Consider the following 26,853-nt stretch of genomic DNA (forward strand, 5'->3'; position numbering starts at 1 on the left):
CCGTGTAAATGCTTGTGGAACAGACACTAAGTGAAAGAAAAGAATGGCTGAGAGCGCTAACAAATTGCACACTTAAGCCTGGTTTCCATTGGGCAGAACACGAGCAAATGAGCATCGCCGAACGAGAATTCTCTCCGGTATAAACTGCGGACAAGCGCGAGAAAACATTCAGTCGCTTTCGCTACGCATTCACTGGTGTCTGCTCGTGGTCAGCCGGTTATCGGTCTTTTAGCGAAATATCAAAGGAAGCTGGAATTCTCTCTACTTCGGCGCTAGCATCACAAAAAGAAGTCTTCCGCTGCGAACTTCTTTATGTTCATCACTGGTAATTCATGCTCCGCTTCTATATTTCCCCCCACAGGTATAACGAGAAGCCAGTGAAAGGCGTCAACCGAAATACGTACAAAGTTTTGGAATAACGTTAGAGAGGGCTAGAGCTAGAGTTCAGTTTTAAGTGCACTGCTCGACTGCTCGACGCGTTTGATGATTTCACAAATACTCTGACACGTACATACCTCTTTTCCTACTCCATTTAGCTTCCTTCGTCAAAAACACCGGGCAAAATAATCCTGTCTCAACATCAGAGATTTAATCGTAGCTATAAGTAGTGGTGTTATCGTGTGACACATATGTGAGTATTATTACCGAAAAAAATACGCAGTGCCAGTAGAGTTATCAAGCTGTGCTTGTTCTCTCGTGTTCTCCTCCTATCGATCTAGTGTGGACGCTTGCCCACAGGTACGAAAGAATGCTTGTGAGCACTGGCGAGTTGTCTGTCAGTGCTCGTTCGCTTGTGTTCGGTTCAATTCGCTCTGGTGTAGACGAGGATTTACGCTAGTTCACTCCTGTTCACTTTCGTTCGCTCTAGTATGCACTAGACCTTAGAACACAGAACTGACATCATATGATGATTTTCCTGGGCTGGGGACCATAGTCATGACATATATTTTAAATGAAATCATTCCAGAATTTGATTGTAAGTTTTTATTATTCATTTATTTCACTATCGCAGTTTCGTCTGGAGAGCTATTTTCAAGTTCAAGGAGTCAACTCAGGTACTGCTCCTTAAATTGTTTTTATGAAATGTCATCGCATTATGCCTTAATTTTGTTATCCATAAGCTGTCCAGGTTTCAGTTTTCACCATGAACTTGAAAATGGCTCTGTAGTCGATATCGCGATAATGAGGTAAATAAATAAATTTCAAATGACGGCCTTGATTTCATTTTTATCATTTAAAAATGTTGTATGCTTCCTGAGCGGGAAGCTCAGTTGCCACATTATTTCAACATGTAAGATGGGCATAATTTACACAGGATCGAGTGCTTAGAGTTCTTTATTGGTTCTTCCTTGTAACTAATATATTCATTCAGCTGAATTCAAAATCCACTTGCGTAACCTTTCTTCATCTTTGACGGGAAATCTGAACATTTTTAGTTCGGGATTTGTCCGTTTGCTATTTCCACAGTTAATGTATTCCCAGGAATTCGGAATGATGACTCGATCGACTAGCGACGCTTTCCCTGAAACAGGCTAACTGCTGTACTTCACAGCCGCCAGATAGTGGCTAGCGCTTCAGGGATTCATGCGATTGCACAAGGTTACAAGGTTGCCACTTATTTCACCAAGTGGAGTGCCATCATGCCGTTGGTGCCAAAAGTAAGAGTGCAGCGCTGTCGCCGTCTGGTGACTGCTCCCTGGCGAGGGTTGTCTGCCTGAATTAGTGGCCGTCCAATCTGTTTCTTACGTGATCTGGGGTCCTATGACCACAGAACTTCACCGTGGCCGGAGCTCCATGACTAGCCGCACTGTTCTACAGATTCGGACCCCGGCTGCTCTGACGTCACGAGCAGCCGTCTGGTGTCCCCAGAATACCTCCAACATAAATTACCACATCAACCCAAACAAAACCAAATTTATTTTTACCGATAACAATCACTACTTAAACCCAGTCTTTTGCAGTCTAAGCATTTCCATTCTCAGCCTTGTTGTTGTTGTTGTGGTCTTCAGTCCTGAGACTGGTTTGATGCAGCTCTCCATGCTACTCTATCCTGTGCAAGCTTTTTCATCTCCCAGTACCTACTGCAACCTACATCCTTCTGAATCTACTTAGTGTATTCATCTCTTGGTCTCCCTCTACGATTTTTACCCTCCACGCTGCCCTCCAATACTAAATTGGTGATCCCTTGATGCCTCAGAACATGTCCTACCAACCGATCCCTTCTTCTGGTCAAGTTGTGCCACAAACTTCTCTTCTCCCCAATCCTGTTCAATACTTCCTCATTAGTTATGTGATCTACCCATCTAATCTTCAGCATTCTTCTGTAGCACCACATTTCGAAAGCTTCTATTCTCTTCTTGTCTAAACTATTTATTGTCCATGTTTCACTTCCATACATGGCTACACTCCATACGAATACCTTCAGAAATGACTTCCTGACACTTAAATCAATACTGGATGTTAACAAATTTCTCTTCTTCAGAAACGCTTTCCTTGCCATTGCCAGCCTACATTTTATATCCTCTCTATTTCGACCATCATCAGTTATTTTGCTCCCCAAATAGCAAAACTCCTTTACTACTTTAAGTGCCTCATTTCCTAATCTAATTCCCTCAGCATCACCCGACTTAATTAGACTACATTCCATTATCCTTGTTTTGCTTTTGTTGATGTTCATCTTATATCCTCCTTTCAAGACACTGTCCATTCCATTCAACTGCTCTTCCAAGTCCTTTGCTGTCTCTGACAGAATTACAATGTCATCAGCGAACCTCAAAGTTTTTATTTCTTCTCCATTAATTTTAATACCTACTCCGAATTTTTCTTTTGTTTGCTCTACTGTTTGCTCAATATATAGATTGAACAACATCGGGGAGAGGCTACAACCCTGTCTTACTCCCTTCCCAACCACTGCTTCCCTTTCATGTCCCTCGACTCTTATAACTGCCATCTGGTTTCTGTGCAAATTGTAAATAGCCTTTCGCTCCCTGTATTTTACCCCTGCCACCTTTAGAATTTGAAAGAGAGTATACCAGTCAACATTGTCAAAAGCTTTCTCTAAGTCTACAAATGCTAGAAACGTAGGTTTGCCTTTCCTTAATCTTTCTTCTAAGATAAATCGTAAGGTCAGTATTGCCTCACGTGTTCCAGTGTTTCTACGGAATCCAAACTGATCTTCCCCGAGGTTGGCTTCTACTAGTTTTTCCATTCGTCTGTAAAGAATTCGTGTTAGTATTTTGCAGCTGTGACTTATTAAGCTGATAGTTCGGTAATTTTCACATCTGTCAACACCTGCTTTCTTTGGGATTGGAATTATTATATTCTTCTTGAAGTCTGAGGGTATTTCGCCTGTTTCATACATCTTGCTCACCAGATGGTAGAGTTTTGTCAGGACTGGCTCTCCCACGGCCGTCAGTAGTTCCAATGGAATATTGTCTACTCCGGGGACCTTGTTTCGACTCAGGTCTTTCAGTGCTCTGTCAAACTCTTCACGCAGTATCATATCTCCCATTTCATCTTCATCTACATCCTCTTCCATTTCCATAATATTGTCCTCAAGTACATCGCCCTTGTATAGACCCTCTTTCTACTCCTTCCACCTTTCTGCTTTCCCTTCTTTGCTTAGAACTGGGTTTCCATCTGAGCTCTTGATATTCATACAAGTCGTTCTCTTATCCCCAAAGGTCTCTTTAATTTTCCTGTAGGCGGTATCTATCTTACCCCTAGTGAGATAGGTCTCTACATCCTTACATTTGTCCTCTAGCCATCCCTGCTCAGCCTTATATATCCTTAAACAAAAACATACATGAGCCCCAAATCAGCAGTAATGGTGCAAATCACTAACTCCCATTGACCACCATGCACATTTGCTCCCTTACGTCTGCCACCCCTCAATGTTGTGTGATCGTGTCTGCTCAGAAATGTTCAAATGTGTGTGAGTTCTTAGGGGACCAAACTGCAGCAAACTGCAGAGGTCATCGGTCCCTAGACTTACACACTTCTTAAACTAACTTGAACTAACCCATACTAAGAACAACACACACACCCATGCCCGAAGGAGGACTCGAACCTCCTGCGGGAGGGGCCGCGCAGTCAGTGACATGCTGCCTCAAACTGCGCGGCCACTCCACGCGGCAATCGTGTCTGTTTACACACTTGTTGATAATAAGTGAGGGAATCCACAACTTACTTAATTACTACTCATTTACTCACAACATATGCTTCTTACCCGATTACATTTTACATTACTACTAACAGAAATTATCTGTTCTTAAAACCACTGTTCACGTAGCATAACCACTATAAGCTTATTGCTTTTCATGTCCCCAACTGTTCTTATACTAAAATCCTGGTTTTCAGATACATAGTTATTTCATAGTGTTCTCACTGTTGTAGTACACATCCATGTACTGTCATACTTATATCACAAACCTGGTGGGTTTCGTAGGTTAACCACATACATCATCACTATTTTTCTAAAAAACGAATTGCGTCCATGAAGTGTGAACTGTGCTATACAAGCCTAAATTCTCTTCCAAGTAGAAATCAGGAAATATCATTCCTGATGGCCTGACTTGAATTACACTTTCTTATGACTGAAGGTTTCTTCATGTGCTACTTTAATGCTAATACCATAGATCTATAATTTAAATTTATTGAACTGATAATGTAATCTTAAGTAATACACCCCACACACACAAAAGATAAAAAAGTATGCAGAAATTTTAAATCTTAAAAGAACGTGTCGCAGGACATTAATAACAATTTTTAATAGCATCTGTAACATTAATTCTTAATTCTCCTTTACCAGGCATCTCATAGATCAATATCAACCATGACTTTCATAGTTGCCATTCCATTCAGCTCATTTTTCGCTTCATCACTTGATTAGTATTTAATTTCTATATATCATCTTTTCACATCTTTACATGTGGAGTATCGTTCAGTTCACCCTTGCCCTTGCGTCATACTCTCTATCCTAAAGAATGGTTGTGGAGTTTCGCTGACCCCCACTTCACCTTAAATTTGAACATAATATAGTGAAGAATTTATCATTCATTGACTACAAAAGGGTTTAGATCTTGCATGTTAAACAGTGGCTTTTGGGTGAGGCATACTTGTTATTGCACATGGCCCTTTGTAGAGATGTTGAAACTTTGCTATTACTACTTTTTTTAAAACTTTTATTATGTTTCTTTACTTATACAAAGTCTCCTAATTTAGACACTGTTGGGGCACTCCTTTCCCTTCTTTTCTTTTTCTCTCGTTACCTGCTTTACTTTATGTCTCTTTGATATTTGATTCTGATACTTGGGTAATCCATACATTCTCTTCAGGCTACTTGATATACTTTAAAAATGGTTCACCTTCGATTTTCTTGCCTAAAATCTCTATGGATGCTACACTGGTAACCGAATGAGGGAGTTCATTCAGTTATCCTTTCAAAATCACTCACCATATTAATCTACTTGGAGTATTTTCCAGCACAATATGTTCGGCATAACCTTCCTAATTCCCTCATTACACGTTTGGTGGGGATAGCCAGCGCGTGGCCCCATGATATGTGGATATAATTGCTTTTTTCTATGCTAGGAACTCCTTAAATTGCCTTGCCGTAATTGTGTGCCACTATCTGACAATAAATGTTTTGATCTCCCTACCCTTAGAAGTCCACTGCTACTAAATATCATAACCCATTGGGTATTGTAGGATGAAGTAAGGTGTGCAGTTTCGACATCTTTATTTTCACCTTCTGACATGTCTCACATTTTTTTTAAATCGTCAGTGTATGTTCTTAAAGTATTAATGTGCATGATACATTTCTCAGGGCCAAAGTGATCATATACCAGATGTATGTACCATGCTGTTAATGCAATACCGTTGAAAGGAATACAGAGCAACATGTTACGCAAAGCATACTTTTTGTGGAACTGTATCCCTCTGTGAAGCTTCCATCTGCTGCGGAAACATCACCTCCATTTCTAACTGTTGAATATGTTTAAGTAGTGCTTGATCTCTGTGTTGCTCTGTTTGCAAGTTATGACAAAAATTTATAACATCCCTATCTGAACTGTTTGATTTTAAAAAATATATGGCAAAAGTGCTATATCCTCTGACATCTTTTTGTAACTGTAAATCTATTGGAAGCCGGGACAAGCATTCGGTACTATATTTTCATTGCCTTTGACATAACGAACGGAAAAATTATATTCCTGCATGAACAACGCCCATCTAATGGGCCTACTGAGTAACAACTGACTTTTTGAGAGTAGCGTTAATTATGTGTGATCACTATGGGCGATAGACTCGTCTCCTGCTAATAGGTGTTTAAAGGTTTTAAAAGCCCATACTACTGCTAATGTCTCTTTTTCCATTATACCATAATTTCTTTCAGTATGTGTGAGCATATGGCTTGCAAATGCTGTACGTTTGTGTTCGACTACATCTGTTGCAAGATGGAACAGTTGGCTCAAATGAGAATGCGCCAGTAATGATGCTGATACTAAACTGTCCCTGACAGCTAAGAACTCAGCTGTGTACTCTTGTATACATCGCCACACTGAATATTATTTCAGTAACTTTGCCATATGTGGTGTATTCAGGACTGATTGTTCAAAAAGTTTCTGTAAAATCCTGCTGCCCCTAAATATGCTCACAGTCGTTTTTTGTTTGATGGTTGTAGACATTTACTAACTGCGTCTGACTTATGTGGCTCTTGTCTTATTCCTCCTCTATTTATCACATGTTCTAAGAATCTAACTTCAGTCCTGCCAAATTGAGATTTAGATAGTTTCAGGGTAATTCCCTGAGAATCTAGATATTAGTGTATCCAACATGTATATGTGATCCTCCAAGGTTTTTGATATAATTGCTGTGTCGTCTACGTATATCAAAATCTTGTGTTTGAAATCATCTCAAATTGCCTTATGAATACCAACACTGAAATGTTCAATCCAAACGGTAGAACCTTGAATTGATAAGCTCTGCCCTCAGATGGAAGTACTGTATGATCGTAAGATGTCTCATGTGGTTTGATTTGCCGGTATCCAGTGTTAAATCCACAGTACTAATGTACTTCACCCCCAAAAATATTGTCAGTAAGTCATCTATTATGGGCTGTGTGTGTCTCTTTCTGGTTCTGCTGTCCTGTTTAGTGTTCCCACATCAATAACTAGTCTGACTTTTTCATCTGGTCCCTTAACGACAATCAGTGGGTTATTATAACAGCTACTAGCTGTTTCTGTTACATCCCAATGTATCATCCTATTCATTTCATGCCTTACTGTTTCCTTTAATGCTACTTGCATCGTGTATAGACCACATTGAATGGATCATGAGGTTTCATCTTTTGTGTGCATGTTAAATCTTTAATCGCACCTTGTTTCGATGCAAGTGTCTCTTTATAACTGGTAAGCAATTGAAGAATGTCTACGTTCTCTTTTGCATTAATTCCTAATGTTTTATCAATATTAGCTACTGTATCTTTCATTGATATTTTTTCCAAATATTTAGAGTCCTTATGTGTCTCCATTTGATGTATCACAATTTCTATTGTGGGTGATTCATTTGTGTGACTAGTTGCTGTGGAATCTAATTGTAATGATAGTATTTAATGATCATCACCATATGGAAAAGTTACAGATCCCATATAAAAGTCTAAAATAACTTTAGAATCTCATAGCTAGTCCTTTCCCAGAAGAATAGGAATGTTTTAATCAGATACAACGAACATCAGGTAACTAAACTTATACATCCCAACAGAAAACTGAATTAATATTTTGGCCTGTGCTTATTTACTGTTTTTTTCTGTAATTCCTGTCAACTTCACTCCCATGACCAGTAGCGTCGGGAATACAGGCATCATATTATAGGTCGTGCGAAAATACTGGCCCAAAACCCAACTTTCACTGTCCAGATCCATAATTATATATACTGGTATCTCATCTCTTGCGCCACAAAGCTTTGGTCGGATGTATTTTTTAGTTATACATTGAGTCTCGTCTAATAAATCATCCATCATCAGATTACATTTTATCATACTTAATCATATGGGATTCCATTGATACTATCTCGATTGCAACAGCCTCAGAAGATCGAGCCACTCTTCTGAAGCTCACCAGTTTTCCCTGTGTGTGTGTGTCCCTGACTTCTGTCAGGAATACTTTGATTACCATCTCTCCATCTACATCTCGATCTATTTTTATATTGGTTATTATACTCGTTCCTCTGTTTCTTTGTCCCATAAAATGGATGTTAATTTGGACTTGTCGACTGCCCCTAGCCGTGTTTGTACGCTGCAGCTAGTTTTCTATTGTGTCTAGCTGTTCCAAATATTTTAAAAGGCTTAAATTTTCTCCAGTCCTTACCGAATAACGTATCTCGCACCTCCCACGGTAGGCGGCTGATAGTAACTTCCAATAAGTGTTCCTCACGAATGGGATCGTTTCGGTATTTCAGTTTATTTAATTGATATTCAACAAAATCTCTGAATTCCATCCATTCATTTCTATTGTACGGTTTCGAACCCAATAACTGAAGCAAAGTTTCTTTTGTGCTCCATCACTGCTGTATTAAGCTTTGAATTCTCTTTCAAAATCAGTAAAAGTCTTAAAATCATCTGCCCTCAGCATACCCCAGTGTGCTGCTCTTGCTGATAGAGGTCTGACCACGAATCTAATTTTGTTGTGGTTCGACCAAGTACTAGGTAACATAACTTGAAAAGCATGATGAATAGCTCAGGGTGTATATCTTCGCCTGGTATAAATTTAACAAATTTATGGTTGATTCCTTTACTAAGTGTTGACGTAAAATCATCACACACACAACTGTGTTGATTGCTGTTAATTGATTCCTCTTCCTTACTCTTTCCTTCTGGTTGTGAGCAGTATTGAATGGATGCATCGTCACTTTTGGATAATAGATGTGGGAGACTGTTGTCATCGGTACAACTCATCAACCTAGTGTCTGCTGGTCGACTACGATGCCTGAATACGGAATGTCTTGTTTGTTTGGGGTATTATCCGGCTGTGAAGGTAATATAGCTTCTTTGTGCTTATTACGGCGTTCCAGCGTTTGTAAACGAGCGTCAGTTTCATTAATTAAGAACGATATTGTTTCTCCATCTCTATTCGTCAATTTTTGCACATTCGTTTTTGTCTCTAGTAACCAGGTTTCTAAAGGTTGGAGCCGTTTAATTATCATGTCTTGGGTTGTCTTAAGGGAATGTATGTGTTGTAACTGACCCTCTACCTTGTAGTCTAACAATTCCAACTATATGTCTATACCTACAACGTGTTTGAATCCTAGGTAGTCTATTTTCCAATATATCCATTCTCCCATTGACCTGTGTCGTAAGATTATTGATATTTAATCCTATCTGTTGTAATCTGGTATCCATTTGGTTTAATCTTGAATCTAATTGGGTAAAGTTGTTATTCATCTGATCTGTCATTGTTTCTGTAACCTGATGGAAACGCAGTTCCATCTGTGAAAATCATAATCCCATCTGTGAAAACTTGTCTTTGATACGTTGCATGAATACGTGCAATAACGCTTCGGCAGTTTGGTGATCCCCTATGAGAGTAATGGTTGTTTAAACTCATGTCCTAAGTAATCAGCAGCTCGACACAAAGTTATTATTATTCTCTTGTATTAAAGCTTGACTCTTAAAGAACATTAGAGATCAGAGGTTGTCTATTAGTCACTGGTTGCTAATTCCCTCCAAATTCGTTCAGTACAACATATTTATCATTAAACAAACAAATAATTACATTTCGTTTTTGAAACGCCGCAAATTCAATCTGGAAAGGTAAATGTTAATCTACACCCTTAAACAACGCGCAGCGTTGCTGCGAGATGTCGACGTGGAAGGCTGGAAAGAGTGATGCTGAGTGCTGAAGCGGACAGTTGGTGTACCAGTAATCGGCAACTCTGCTTGATTCATATTTAACAATCCGTAGACGAAAACCAGTCACAAAATGTGATATTGTCGACGAATAATGTCGTTACCCGTTGTTTATATGCGTGGCAACAAGTCGTTGATTCTTGTTACTACTGTTAAATTGTTCTACAATGAAGAAAATTCTAGATTGCACGGGTAAATATTGATATTCCTCTGTATAACAGAATAAAACACATTCAGTTGCAACTTTAATGTGATTTTTACTGTTTCTTGCGTCGTAATTCCACACACTGTATCACCTAACCGACATCCGTTTTTATCATTTTAGTTGTAATTAAGCTTTGCAGATTATACCACATATTTATGACCAGTTTTTTTTTGTGAATTTTCCGAATACTTGTCGGCGGAAATCGTTTGACTGGGTATTTCGTCTTCTTTAATTCTGTGAAAAGTCGTACTTGTATTTGTTCATAGGTTTACAAATCCACGGTGGCCACGTTCGAGGCATCTCTCCAGGCGCTGGTAGGATCACAAACAAGCTACAAATTGGTTTAACTTCTGATAGACAATAACTTCATAAAACCCATAACGAGAACAGAGTCTCATGATGCCACTGAGTCAAATCCAGTTCTGTGTTTTCTACAGGTCTCCATTGTTACCAGGTCTCATGATTACATAACTTCGCCAAGGATGGAGCTCCATGGCACGCCGCACTGCTCTTTAGATTCTGAGCCCTGCCTGCTCTGACGTCACGAGCAGCCGCCTGGTGGCTCCAGAATATCTCCAATACAAATCACTACACCAAACCAAACAGAACTTAATTTACTTTTAGTTATAAATACTATTACTTAAACCTGGTGTTTGGCAATTCAATTCTCACCCTTATATTTATTTCTGTGAACATAAGCACGTACAATCCCGCAATCTCAGATCAGCAGTAAATGTGCAAATCACGTTATTTCTGCTAACCTTGGTCTCATACCACATACTAAAACTAGTTAGATACCAATTAGTTGCAATAACCTCTTCTGAAATAAGTACTGCTGAAGCAGCAAGCTGTTAAGCTGAAGCCACAGTGTGACTCAGTAAGTTTCTAGCAGCGGGAACTATCATTTTTCCAAATGAAACTTGCTTAACTTCCCTTCATTCAATGCGTCTCATTGAAACAGTATTACTACTCAAAGTATTTTCTTTTTGTAGACTCAGATGGTGCTATCTTTTGTGACAGCAAACAGTTTCTGATATTTGTTTTTCATCACAGCGAGAAATTTATTAAATAAGGTAGTATTTTTCCACTTCTACTGTGTTACTGTGTTCATTTTATTGATTCACGACTAGTTTCTGCCTTTAAGGCAATTTTCAAATGGTTATCCGTATAAAAAACAGGACATGAGACATATGTTTTCAAAACTTGAGATGTACACTCAGTGTGAAATTGAGGAAAAAACATGAAAACTCTTTAAGACATACAAGGTGTGAGATTCACTCTATAGTCCTGGCTTTTAATTTGTTGTTATGTCTGCTAATAAACCGATGGCAAAATTGAATCTTAGCGATCCACAACACGGCAATACATATGAAAATAAAATGGACTTATTCAGATTAGATTAGATTCAGTTTTCGTTCCATAGACCTAAGCAATGAGATGATTCTCGTGGGTGTGGAACATGTCAGAAAGTATAACATTAAAACACTAAACATTTGAATATAACATTTACTACCCTGATCATTTGTCAGGAGGCTGTCGAAATAGGTGAATACATTGCAGTAAACTGGAACACCTAATATTTACAAAATTAACACACTGTAAGAATGAAACATTGTTAAGCAATACTAATAAATTTATCATACATAAAATGTCTAATCTTCACATATGTGACCAAGTGCTCTCAAAACTGAAATCAGACATGTTTTCTTAATCTGGATTAACAGTCTCTGTTAAGAGATTCATCTATAGAGTAGATGGAGTTGCCTATCAAAAAGTCTTTCAAATTCTGTTTACACTGTGCTTTATCTGAAACCAAGTTTTTAACAGTTGCTGGCAATTTATTGAAAATGTGTGTTCCTGAATATTGGAGCCCTTTATGGACCAAGGTAAGTGATTTTAGTCTTTATGTAGATTTTTCTTCTCCCTAGTATTGATACTATGTATTGAGCTATTGGTTGGAAATAGAGATACGTTACTTGTAACAAATTTCATTAATGAATAAATATACTAAGAAGCAGTGGTTAGAAGACAAAGTTCCTTGAACTGGATTATACTTGATGTTCTTGAATTTACGCCACAAATGATTCCTATCACACACTTCTACACCCTAAAAACCTTTGCTCGGTTTAATGAGTTGCCCCAGAATATGATTCCATATGACATAATAGAATGAAAGTAAGAAGAGTGTGCAAGTCTTTTTATATTTATATCTCCTACATATGACTTTATTCTCACTGCAAATATAGGCTTGTTTCCGCACTTAAGCAATTCTAAGCTACACCCTTCCTAACTGAATTTATTATTGAGTTGTAATGCTAGAAATTTAACACTGTCAACCTCTTCAGTCTGCTACTTCTTTGAGAGACGTGACATTTCCATTTTACTGAAGTTATTTTTAAAGACTGGTCTCAGATACTCCATTGCACTGTTGACCGAACCTCATAAACCCAAGCTGTCAGTAATATAAATGAAGTACTTGTTGAAGAGGTTTGCAACACTAAATGCGCTTGTTAACAAAGTCTCTTTTATTTTTAGACCTACCTGATCCTCTTTCTTTTCGGCCCCACCTGTCTCTGTCTTCACTATATCTCATAAAGTTTTTATTTTGTTGCCTGATATAATTATCTTTTTCTCATAATAAAGCTGCTTTGATTTCTGGATAACTTGCTTCATTATTCTGCTATATTCTTTGTAATGCATTACAGTTCTAACATCAGAATTGTTCCTGGATATTAGATACAGTCTCCCTTTTTGTCCAACACGATATCTTTATTCCTTGTGTAATCCACGATTATTTTTTGACTTCTGTGTAATTTGGGTTACCTTTAGGGGAAAACAATTTTCAAAAGTGGAGGTAACTTTATTAATGAATGATTTATATTTTCCATTTGAGTCAGAAGTATTGTAAACATCTATCCAGTTCATGTCGTTGAGCAGTTTCCTGAATATCTCAATTTTTGACTTATTTATTACCCTCCTGTACTCATATTTAATAGATTTTTTATCCTGACAATTTTCAACATCTAACACAAGATGCTGTATGTCATGATCAGATAACCCATTTACTATTGGTTTTATGATTTGGCTTTTTTCCCTAGATTTGTCTACAAAGATATTATCAATAGCAGTCTCAGAGCGTTTACATGTCCTACTAGCAAAGTTCACAGTAAGAACTAAATTGAATAATGTTGTTACTGACTGCAATAATTGTTCACTGATAGAGCTTTTCAATAAATCCACATTAAAATCACCAGCAACTACTATTTCCTTGTTGTTTACCATTAGATGGGGCAGCAGGGCTTCCATTACTGCTTCTGTTGCACAACCTTCTAAGTACTGCTCTGAGCAAAATTTATTGATATCAGTATTCTTGAAATCAAAGCAGTTTCTGACAAATGTGGCAACTCCTCCTTTCTCCATATTTTATCTACAGAAGTAAGAAGCTAACTTCAATCCTGTAACATATAACGTATGTATACCAGTGGTCACATAATGTTCAGAGAGGCAGATTATATGAACTGGTCTGCTCAACTTTAATTCTTCAGCACAAATAAGCAACTCATTAAGCTTACCCCTCACATCTCGGATATTCTGGTGCAGTAACGATAACTGATTTTGTGCACTGGCTGAATTGCAACTGGATGAACCTAATTTTCCTGTCAATTTTTGAGTATCTTTAGTTTCCATTAGGGGCTGTCTGCATGAATTGTGTACCTTAAAATTTGCTTTCTGGCTGCCTGTTTTATCAATGTGAATATCATATTCAGCCTGTCTCTGAACGTCTTTTGTTTCTGCCCTCCCTATCCTAAACAAACTGCTAATCTGTCACTTGTAACCACTGGTACTTTACCACTTGTGACAGTGCCGCCCCTTAAGTTATTTGCTATTAGCCCAGACAGTTTTTCCTTCTCTTTCCTGTTGAGATGAAGGCCATGCCTAGAATAGTCGCACTTGCTGATAGGGTCAACAGGAACCATACTGATATGAGACCCCATATCTGATCCAAGAAGCCGTTCCACCTCTAAATTAACTCTCCTAACAGAAGAGTTCATATGAGGCCGGTCATGGCGCATCAGAACAGACACAAGCCCAACATAAGTATAACTCGTTGCTGAAACTATTTTTACAAGGTCTCTCTCAATTGAATAATTATGGTTCCTATCTATCCTGTTGCCTGGCCCGCACCCACTATTACCACGGTGTCATCCTTCGTGAAGTCTTTGCAAAGTGAACCTACATCCTCTATCACTTGACCGAGACTTGCACTAAGGTTAAAAAAAATTTGTGACTTGGTAACCTGACCATAGTTCATCCTGCAACAGTTGGCCAACACCTCTACCATGTCAACTACCTAACAACAAAACTTTCTTCTTCTTCATAGCTTTTTCTGACTTCTTAATTTTCAAACACTTTCTGAAAGTTTGTTGTATCCTGTCTATTCCTATATGTATTTGTGGCTCATCAGTTTCCAACTGTGACAATAGATCAAACCTGTTTTCCACATTCACAAGTACACTGTTTGAGAAGGTCCTACTCTTATTTCTTCTGTAACCTGTTGTCACTTCTCACCTCTCTTTTCCCTTCTCCCCCTTAACCACTCAAGATCTTGCTTCGCTTTATCTAGTTCCACCTGAAGGGCAGCAATCTTCTCCTCCTGTTCCACTATCTTCCTATCTCTACAGCAAATCCTACACAACCAATGAGCCTTGTATATTTCCCCAATTCCCACGCCGCTATAGTCACCTACATGAAATAAACTGCAGAAACTCTCACTCAACAACCCGGAATTAACAATCCTACGGCAAGTCATACACTTCTCACTCATGGTAAACAAATTTTAGCTATAGTCTAAGTTAAAACGAGAATAATTTCGTGGACTACTCAATCAATATATTAAATTTCTTAGAAGTCTTAGGCCTAAAGTTCGGATACTAATTCAGAACTTCTGGAGAAACCAAAAATAATCGAAGCCAAGTCGTTCACGTTTCTGCTTTTGAAACTATTCCATCAGACTTGTCCATTTGTGACACTTACTATTTGGACTTCTCTGAAGTTATGTATCTTGTAAGCGATTGTGCATGACGGACTGACTCCAAGGTTTTCAATTAAGACATTTATTACATGTTCACAGAGTAGATCAGAATAACAGAAAATACAAAATACTGGTGCGAAAAGAGAGGATTTAAACCACTGTGACATATATAAAACACTATCGTTCGAAACATACGTAATCGCACAGTAATTGTGATCATATGGAAAGTCTGTTTCATGGTAGTTTCCTTCACAAAAGTCTGTATCATCGACGTCATCAGAAGCTCCTTTCATATTAGTAGGGACGTCTTCATAAGAAAAAGTAAATTATCTAGTCTTTTCTAGCTTTCTCCAAAATGTTTCTGCAAAAGGTTATCAACATCCTCAGTCTTTTCTTTTTTTTTCACTTAAATTCCACCAGTTGGTAGGCAGTACAGCAGGATTTATCATGTCACTTCACTTTCCTTTCTTTGTAATTACGACTTCCACTCCCACATTATTTCTGTAAGAATGCTCTCCTTTAATGCGAATATTGTTTTCCACGCAGGGAAAAATTGGAAATTTGTGTTAAGTTCATATGGGAGCAAACTGCTGAGGTCATTGGTCACTAGGCTTACACACTACTTGAACTAACTTACCCTAAGGACAACACATACACCCATGCCCGAGGGAGGACTCGAACCTCTGACGGGGAAATTCTGAAGGGAAGCGACTGCGTTGATTTCATATGAGTCTTACTCTCAGCTTTCCATTCGTATACGACCCAGTCATGCACTATAATCTTCACAGTTCCATGGTTGGAGAATCCATTACGGTACTCAGCTGGTTGAAGAATGGTGTCCATTCTCTTCAGCTTCTTCTGTGCTTCTCCAAAAACTCTGTCAGGAGGTAGAAATGAATGGCCAGTTACTGAAAAGTAAGCTTCAATATTCGTAAGAGGAGCACTGCAAAATATTACCTTTATTTCCTATCATGATGGCAAGCTGCAAGCATTTTGATTACTCATCCGTTGCAGGACATCCAAAGTCAATTTTAAATTTTGTATTCAAAATCTTTCGAAAGTAATTTGCCTCTACTTGTTACACAGCTGCTGAATTATTGCAAATGCGACACAGTTTTTTAATATTCAGATTTGACGAGTACACTCGTTCAGCCTTACTTCGACAGTAGGGTGATTCTGTTCCTTTTAGCTTCTGTATGAATGTTTAATAAGTTCCTAATAGCTTCCGTTCATATTATTATGTTTCTACTCCTGAAAGTAACGTAGCGTGCTCTCTTTCGTACAGAAAATCGCTTGAAAATGGTCACAAAGGCAGAAACAACTCATGTACCAATAAAATAAATAGAGCAGAAGTGGAAAACAGCCATCTTCTTCGAAACACAGTTTCTCTCCAGGCAAACAATGATGATTGATTTTATAATACATCTGACTTTGAATAGAATGAACTCCAATAATTTCCCATATGCCAACAAACATAAGTATAATTCCTTCTCTGGGTAAACGTTGACTTGTTCACAGACTACCACGGTACTGCTGGGTTGGTGGAGCTCCATGTTAAAAAATATGCTACTACTTGCTTCCAGTATACTGTGAAACCTCGCAGCACAAGAACTAATACATGGCTCACAAGCTACAGCTCTGGAGAACTATTGAATTCTTGAATAGCTAAACATAAACATCTTGTCAAACGCTTGTCATAGTCCACAAATGGCCTTACTGGTATTTCGTCTAATGAAAGTACTTACAGACTTCCTTGCACATCTTCAGAGTGAAGTTTCGTGCCTAAAAACTCGATAATGTATTGCATGCCAGGTGCAATCTTGCAGGATTAAATTCTCCTCTGCCGTCGGCAAATCGTACTTCTCAAAATTCATAGACCTTTGTACCAAAAGCACATTTTACATCTAGTACTGTGAGATGGCAGCCAGATCTGACAGTCAACCAGAATTTTTAAGGACAGACTATCGTGTGGTTTTAATTCAGTAGCTCTTAGAAATAATTGAAGGTGGTGGCTCTACATAAATTATTTAATTTATGAATAATAAAATAAGTCCGATGTTGAAGCTTGCTGTAGTGCATTAATACGAAAATGTATCATATCCCCAACACTAACTGTTCATACAGCTCAACTCGACAACACGTCTCAACTGCTGAATTTTGACAACGTCCCCTATCGCACGAATATTTTCAGCGTCTGAAATATTCTTAAAGTATGCAGTGCAACCGAATGCCGTCCAAGTTAAACCATCGCTCGAAAGATTTCATGTTACTCTGGCTTCACTAATTCAAATTCAGAATCTGCATTCTCAATAAAGTCTCTTAAGTCCCTCTTGTTACCATTAAAAGATATTCCCAGTAATACACACGGCTTCTTTATAATAGGCGGAATATAAGCAGATTTACCAAAGTCTTCATTAGCAAGTTCTGCCATATGGTAGGTACGATAGGCAATAATGTCTCTATCTACAAATCTTTCAAGTCCAGGTACGTTAGGAACTCCAGTACCTCCACGTACAATGGCTACAGTGAGCATACTCACTGAGCAGTCTAAGGGGCCCATTTTAAGATATTAAAGGACTTACAACTAACAGTTTTAGAAATACAGCCACAATGGTTACAATTAGCTTCACATGTACCTGTTTCTTCCTGTACTCTGCAATATGTCGGCAGCTCTGTGTCGTCCTTGGGGCTGCTGCTCAGTAGGGCTGGACCCACGGCCTGAACTTGCAGATGAGAACACGGCTTTGCACTTGCCCACCACTGGTCGCCTGGGATGGCATCTCTTGCAGCCGCTACCGGATCCTCAGTGCTGGACTAACTGACCTTTGGCAGGTCAGGCACCGTAGTGTCTCGTGGTTCTGTGTCATACTTTAGTTGCCCTACATTGCACTGACCCTTTTAAGACTCCGCTTTGGATTATTCTCTCATGGGACGAATTTTTACTTGGCTGAAATGGCGAGTCACCAAAACTTCCTACTATTTGCCACAGTCGCTGTAGCAACCTGACTCAGTAAGCCTTCTATTTAACCATTTGTTTACCCACACGTCTGGCACCAGCTAATTTTATCTGTCGCGTCTCGAAAGTGACCGTTCCTCGTGACTGGGCTACATGGTTCAGGAAGAAGGGAAACAGTCTGTTGGTCTTAGTGAGAGACAGTCTTGACCTGACTATGGTCTTAAAATTCCCTTATTACGAAAGGTAAGGCTTGGAATAAGTACTGAAATTATAAACACTTCGAGTTATTTGAAAACTTACTACTTTACTCGGAAAAATGTATCAACGCCTGGTACACTTTCTCTAAAGGAATTCTACCCAAGAAAAGACCAAGTCTTTACAGAGAGAGGGTGAGTAATTAGCACCGTTCCATCTACTTAAAATGAAAACATCAGTACCCAGAGAGCCCACACCTGCGACATGACATGCAGAAGTGCCTAGCTAAATGACTAGGACTCCATCAGCTGCACTGCTTCTATTGCAAATAACTCTGGTTAGCCTTGCCTGGCAACGCTCTTCGGCTGACCGTGCTGATACTATGACGGGCGTTTAACAAGTAATGCAACTAATTTCTTTTTTTGAAACAAGGTTTTTTTTATTTATCATTCAAGTACACAATATTATTCCCCACCCTTATGATAACAAAACCCTATTTTTCAAAATAATATCCACTGCCTTATGCCACGATACATGAAGGGCCTGTATGCCTACATCGTACAACTCTACTGGTCGAACTCGGAGCCAACGTATTCCTGGACAATAACCTTCTCATCGTCCACGTTCTGCTTTCTGCAGAGTGCATCCTTCATTGGGCCAAACAGATGGATCCGGGCTGTATTGCGGATGAGGAAGTACAGTCCAATGAAGTTTTGTGAGCTCCTTTCTTGTGCACAGAGTTGTGTCAGGTCTTGCATTTTCCTCGAGAAGGAGAAGTTCTTTTGCATTTTTACGGCTGTGAACGTGCTGAAATCGTTTCTCAAATTACTTGAGGGTAGCACAGTACACTTCAGAGTGGATCGTTCCACCGTGAGGGAGGGCATAAAACAGAATAACCCCTCCAGAATCCCAGAAGACCGTCGCCATGACTCTACCGGCTGAGGGTGCTGCTGTGAGCTTTTTCTTCGGAGGAGAGACGGTGTGGCGCCACTCTGTGGATTGCCGTTTTGTTTCCAGTTCGATGTGATGAACCCATGTTTCATCAACTGTGACGATGTTCAACAAAAAATTGTCTCTGTTAGCCTCGTAACACGCAAGAAATTCCGCACAGATGGTTCTTCTACGCTCTTTATGGTCTTTTGTTAGGCAACAACGAACCCAGTGGGCACACACCTTTGAGCACACGAACTTGTGGACGAATGTGTTAGCACTACCAACGGAGACGTCCAGTTGTGCACCGAGGTGTTTGATTGTGATCTATCGATCACCTCCAATGAGAGTGTCTGCACATTCCGACGTTGCAGGAGAGACAGCTGGGTGCGTATGGCGAGCACGCGGGAGATTGGAAAGGTTTTTGCAACCTTGTTGTGATGATGACAGACGTCTCGCACAAATGCTCACCGTGCTTTTGTTCACAGCTTATGGATATCTACGATGCTATGGTTTATCGATAAAAGAAACTCAGTGACTGCTACCTGCTTGAAACGTACCTCCGTTACAGACGTCACTTTAAAGGATACGTATGGCGCCGCCAGCTATCGGAACTTCATTAAACTATAGGAGATAAAGCAGGAATATTGCACAATGTCCCGCAATAAGTTCCGCATTTTTTCAACAGAAACTGGACAAAAAAAACCGTTGCATTACTTATTGAATGCCCTCGTCCTACCAACATTTTATTCTGAGTGCAATAGATTTCTCAGAGCGTCCAGACAGTTTTCCTCTTCGCCCCCGCCAGTCTCTGAAATGCGTGTTGCCGAAGAGCCCTCACCATCTCATTGGCTCTAATTGTGTACTACTCTTGGGAGACTCATTAGAGGGAGGGATCTGTCGTCAAATCATGTCTTAGGCCTGCTATAGTCTCTTCATGATGCATAGGTTCCCCTTCCTAAGACTCTCCCTTTAGCCGTCTCTTATGCTCGCTTCTTCTGTGCAATTGTCACTTTTGTTTTTACGGTTTATAGTGTTACTACTATACTCGATCGTTAGCAAACTGGCTCCTCTGGTTCAGTATTTTCCCCGATGCACTTACAAGCCTCTGACATTTTGTGTAACCTCCCTCCGAGGTCTGGCTGATGTCGCGCCTAGGCGACCAGCATCTCTTGTCACTTAACTTTCCCTGTTATGTTTCGAACTCACAAGACATGGCCCCTGGGTACTACAAATGCGAGTGTGCATGCGATGTATTTGACACCTGTGGCGTCATGTTGGCAGTGCTAGACTGGACTCATAGGTGGTTCGCGTCAGGACCACATCCTTCGCTAGGAGGTGGCGTACGGGCTTCAGTCACTTAGCTGAGACACTGCAGACTTCGGATTTCATGATAAGTGGAATCGGTACTGAGAGAAATACCACAGCGTCAGGAATGCAGTAGTTAAACTGTTGGTTCAACACGTGGTCTGAAATAAACTGGAGAGCTCGACCGCTGGAGAGGATCATGGTGGGGCTAGCCACTACGGCGGAAACTGGAGACTATTATGCTTGCTTAAAAGACCAAAATTCTGTACAACCCGATTCAATATAACCATAACATAAACATCCACATATATAAAAAGGTAAAAATAAGATGAATGCATGCGTTTAAACATGCCCTCAATCAGACCAGCAGCTTTTAAGATATTCTTTATCAAAGTTTTGCAAATATAATTAAATTTAAAAATCAATATCTTTACAACCCACTGAGCGTTTTAGATAAAGTGTGTGTCAACAGCTAGAGCTCAAAAAGCCCTATTAGAACATACCAGTAGAAAATTTGTAAGTGTTATACACTTTGCGTTCTATGCAGGAATATGTATTCTGAGGCAAAACGTCGTTTTCACACAAAATAATAGTATGCTGTTGAGAGCTGTGGCGGTATAGTAAATTAGTGTACGGTATTTATCTTATAATTTTCAAACAGCAAAATTTAACTATTCCGCTGATAAAATTGTAACTTTTGAGAAAACTAAAAGACTCAGGCAAAGCTAAAGACATTATCAGAAAGCTGACATAACTTCTGTCTAGTCTCACATGTTGTCTATATTGATATATAAATGTTTGTTAAGATGTATGACAGTAATGTATAAGAATTTTCGCAACACAGACTGAGAGCGATAATAGTTGGTGGCCATCTTGCCGAGGACCAGTTGATTTCAATATGTGGAACAGGGCAGAGTTACGTATCGAATAGCGGCGAGTGAGTCACGAATTGAAGTATTCGAAATTGCTACATGTAAGAGTTCAGGGGCTTATAAAAAAAATCTAGTGCATATGAGACAAAAACTTAAAAGAATCTTGAGGAAAAATTCATGTGGAAGTTGTAAAATATCTGGTAAGTTGGACGGTTTCAACTTAGAATATTTCACTGAGTTTGCGTGAGCTGGACTTTCAGTAACTTCACACAGCATAGCTAGTGTAGGACTTTAAGTTTGAAAACAAGTGATTAGACTTAGAATAATTTATGTACTTTATTAGAACTACTTAATCGCAATAACATGGTGCGCTGCTCCTCAATAAATTCACAGAGCATTAGTTCTGATGTGATAATTCAACAACACAAAGAGAATTAATAAAGTTGACTTTAAATTGAAACCCAACTGATTTAAAATATTATATGAATATTTGTTACCGCATAATATATTTTGGCTGCATTTTTACATAAAGTATAAGAAAATCAAAACAGGGTGTTGCAACATGTACGTTGGTTGTACTCTAGACAATAAACAAAGCCAAATAACTTAAAAGCAAATTTGATTTTATCTACTGTCGCATTTGACCACTTGTGGTGGTTTTAGACAGAGACTCTTTCTCAACATTTTACCTGGTCTGGATGAAGAAACATTTTCAGTTTTCTCTCAATGACAGCTCTTTTTTGTCTTCCTTTTTGGCTGTGAAGAGACATGCTTATTTTGTGCACCATCCAATCGCACGTAAGTGACGACTTATTTACTACAACACAGATATGACTCGTGAATTTTCTGAATAACACTCATATAAGCCTTCGCTTCTGCTTTCAGCTTCTTGTTTTGGGACTGTCAGTTTGCAATAGGATGTTTAGTTCTGCTATATGTCTCCTTTTGCCGTTCACATATTTCATCAGTTATCTCTTCAGTTGTTGATATTTTATAATTAATATTAGTGCTGTAATATAATAAACTTTCATAATGTTAAATGATTCAGTTGAATTACATTTCAATGAAATTTATATCTTTGGCTTCTTTCTATATCCCAGAAACCCATTTTCACGGAATCTATGTCTAATGAATAATATACAGTGAATAATAACACAGACAATTAAAGTAACACATGAAAAAGAGTCAGTAAGTAGAGCATAAAGTTCCAAATTTTTAGATATCGTCACTGAACAAAACTTGAACGGAAAGAAAAGTATTACTGATTCGCTCAAACCACTTAGTTCAGCAACTTTTTCTCTTCGTATTTTTGCTACTTTTGGAAAGAAAAATCAGACTATTAACATATTTCTCATATTTTATATCATTAACGGATATGACATAATTTTCTTAGAAAGAAGGGGTTGATTATGCTAAAGAGTTTAGTAAGAATAACAAGTAGTGCTTGCCAGTAATCATCTTTTAGATGCCTCTTTGGTTAAGTATTTTAACCACTAAATAACAATAAGTATATTAGCTAAAGATATTCGTCAGAGAAAACCCTTTACAATTAGAAAAGAATAATGATGTCCACAGCTACAACACCAGAAGATACTACCAACTTCATTACTCGCTATAAAAGCTGTCAGTGGCTCAGACTGGAGATTAACATGCAGCCATAAAAATCATGGATACGTTCTCAATAAAATAAAATATCTGACAGGTAACAAATCTGTGTACAATTTAGTAACCTGTAAATGGCCAGCATTCACAAAGACAGCATTTACAAACTGCCTGTAATATCACTAGGCCCACATAATTTTTATCAGTCGTATAAATATTTCACGAAACTAACAAACTAAATGACTCAGTTTCACTGCTGGCCAACAAAAATGTAGCTCCACAAAGGCAGCATGCATCAATCTTGAAACTGGCATTAAGTGTTCTTCATGTTTCCATACGCAAATGATTAGTTAGGTGTACATCAACATACATTTTGTATATAAATCCATATTAGGCAACGGGTTTTCCTTTCAGAAACCGCATTTAAATGTGTGTTGTCTGTGAGAAGATCGTGTTACGCTTCGAGTAAGAGGAGAAACATCTACTAGCATGAGGAAGATGAAACTGTTATATCCTGTCGTACATCGATACACAAGGTATTCAGTTGTTGACCTGGGCAGCACTTTCTCCACATCTCTCACCCTGAACATTTGATCACGGGTTGCGTAATGTACTAAAACACGCCCACGCCATACCTCTCTGTGTCAAAGTCAAAGTAGTTGACTAAGTGCGTCACTGATTTCTTAAGTTCGTTAGTTTGGCTTCGTATGCGTCTAGGGGACACCCCCTCCCACCCCCCCCCCCCCCCGACCCCACCCCCCACCGACAAAAAACAGTATACACACACCCATTCACACATGTACACCTTTCACACTGCCGTGTTATTGTTCTATTATCTTCCTATGAAGGGCGTACGGAACATCAGATTGTGTGACTGGATTGAAGAGTTTCTAATAGAGAGAACACAGCATATCATTCTCAACGACGAGAAGTCTTCACAAGTAAAAGTAACTTTTGGCCTACCCTAAGGGAGTGTTATGAGATTAATGCATTTCAAAATATATACAAATGATCTAGTGCAAAATGCCGGAGGCTCTAAGAGGCTTTTCGTGGATGATGCTTTTGTATATTGAGAAGTAGCAACGCTAGGAAACTGTAGTAAAGTACAGGAAGATATTCAAAGGATCTACGCTTGGTGGAGAGACTGATATTTGATCATGAATGTAAATAAATATAACTTATTGTGCACAAAAACGCGAAAAGACCTATTACTGTGTGACTACACGACTGCAAAAGAATGACTGGAAGCACTCACAACCATAAAATATCTAGGAGCATGTCTACAGAATGATGTAAATTTTTACGACCACATACAACTGATGTAAGGCATGGCAGACTCCAGATTGAGACTCGCTGGAAAAATCCTTAGGAAATGAAGTCCACCCACAATGGAGGTGGTAGACAAAATGTCGTTTGACCAGTACTAATATATTGCGCGTCAGTCTGCATCCGCGCCAGATACTGTCGATGTAGGAAACAGACAAAATCAAAGGAGGAACAGTGCGTATCGATATAGGCTCATTTAGTTAGCGCGAAAGCGTCACAGAGATGTTCATCCAACTACAGTGGCAGATGCTGCAAGAGAACTGTTCTGCATCTAGGTGTAGTTTACTGTTAAAGTTCCGAGAGCGTAATTTCTTTGAAGAGTGGACCCGTATATTGCTTCCCGCTATGTACTGTATATCCCGCAGAAACACCATGAAGAAAAGATTCGAGCTCACACGGACGCTCACAAGCAATCGTTCTTTCCGCGAACTCTTCACGACTGGAACAGGAAAAGGGAGAAGTGACAGTGCACACCAAGTTGTCTCCGCCACACACTGGAAGGTGGCACTCGTAGTAAAGATGTAGACGCAAATTATGATTGGTGAAATGAATAAATGACCTGAACACAAACTGGATACCATGCAGTAATAAAAATGTTTATTCATTCCTTGATCAATAATGTGTGAGCAACGACAGGTTGATTCATTATCTCGATTAACAATTCACTAAGTCCGACACACCGCACTCACTGCTGTTTAAAATTAAATCTTAAGATATCGACTTCGTTTTGTTGCATCATCCTCCTTGGACATGTTTCAACTCTGCCGTAGTCTTTGGCTGTCATACAGTATTTACCTGAACATTAAAGACGTTTTCACTGTGTACTCGGAAAAAATATGCAGTTTAAGAGCTACATCGCAATAAAATTGTCGAAACACTTTCCTCCTTCGTTCCTAATATAGTGTTATCTCAGTCTATTTGTCTTTTTACTGTGTTGTGTGTGTGTGTGTGTGTGTGTGTGTGTGTGTGTGTGTGTGTGTGCGTGTGTGAGCTCTCACATCGAGTTGGTGTTATCCATAGTTCCGATTGGTATATGTTGCAACCTTCGTCGAAAGTTGTTATTGAACGTAACCACTAGTAGGCCTGAGAAATTTTTAATAAAGGCAATAAATGCCAATCAGCATCATCGATTATATTCTTCTTGTGTGTAACATGATACGTTACCTTGCTTCGTTCTCAAATGATGATTGAGAACACTTTAGATGTGGAAATATTTAATATTAGGATTTGGTTGACTTACATCAAGACTAGGCTTAGTTAATTACTAGTACTTTCTTCTACTATATAACGTTGCTTATTTGATTGTCTGCTTGCTTGCTAGCATGAATTTTTTGCAGTTATAAAATGATCAGTTACTTTTACGGCATAGAGATGATAGGTCTAACTTCCAATGTCAGCAGTTAGTTTATAATGTTTTTTGTAACTATTTATGCATGAAAATAGCACTGGAGTACTTACTTAAGAGTTGACAACCATGTTTTAGGCACTAATTGTGACGACTATGTGCGTATGTAGAAAATAACATTGCAATACTTGACGGAGAGACAACACTTTTTTGCCTTGCTAACAGATTTTTGCTGATAATTTAGACTTTGAAAGAGCATTTTGACACTTGGTAAGCAGCATGAATGTGGAAAATAATTCATTCGATGTTGTGTTGTGTCTTGAACCAAGCATGGCACTCGAATCGAAATATGAACGGCGCCATCTGCTGGTGTTGATAATTGATAGGAGCTTAGGCCAGTAGTTGATATTAGGCTCCAATCAGACGAGAGGACAATGAGATGGTACGCTATGCAGTGTGCGAGAGTGTGTGTGTATGTGTGTGTGTGTGTGTGTGTGCGTGTGCGTCTGTTTCAATTTACTGCTCACTGCCATCTTTAATTACTCTTTTAAACGTTCAGCCAATTTCACAAAGTTCCCTTATTCATTTCTTGATGACATCATCAAAAAAGGGAGTCAACAGGAAGATTCAGATGTATTCGGAAGGCGATAATAAACTCTGGGAATTATCTCTCTCTCTCTCTCTCTCTCTCTCTCTGTGTGTGTGTGTGTGTGTGTGTGTGTGTGTGTGTGTGTGTTTGTGTGGGTGGGTGGGTGGGGGGGGGGGTTTCAAATTTCCAAGCAATTCTCGGAACTACTCGGAAGTATTCGGAACGAAATAACAAATTCTGGGAGTCCCCGCGATGGTGTCATCGAAAGGCCATTGGCGTAGGTCACAAATGTAAACAAACTGGAGCAGAATCTAGGTCAAGGGCATTGACCTAGGCCACAAATGCAAAAAGGGTGATCCAGGATCACCATGGCCATCCTATTATGCTTTAGAAGCACAATAAGTAGATTTTCATTATTTGATTTCCTTCCTGGTGGTGTGGTTTTGAAGCGCAGTCTTGTATCTTCAGCAATGGATAAACCCCGCTTGCAGGCAGGGCAGAATCCACTGAGGTGTTGGAGGTCTCGTTTACACATGGCCACCTGAAAAGTCTACTACCGTGTATCAACAATGAACGATACACTAAACTA

Source organism: Schistocerca piceifrons, chromosome X, assembly GCF_021461385.2.
Source record: "Schistocerca piceifrons isolate TAMUIC-IGC-003096 chromosome X, iqSchPice1.1, whole genome shotgun sequence".
Taxonomy (NCBI): Eukaryota; Metazoa; Arthropoda; class Insecta; order Orthoptera; family Acrididae; genus Schistocerca; species Schistocerca piceifrons.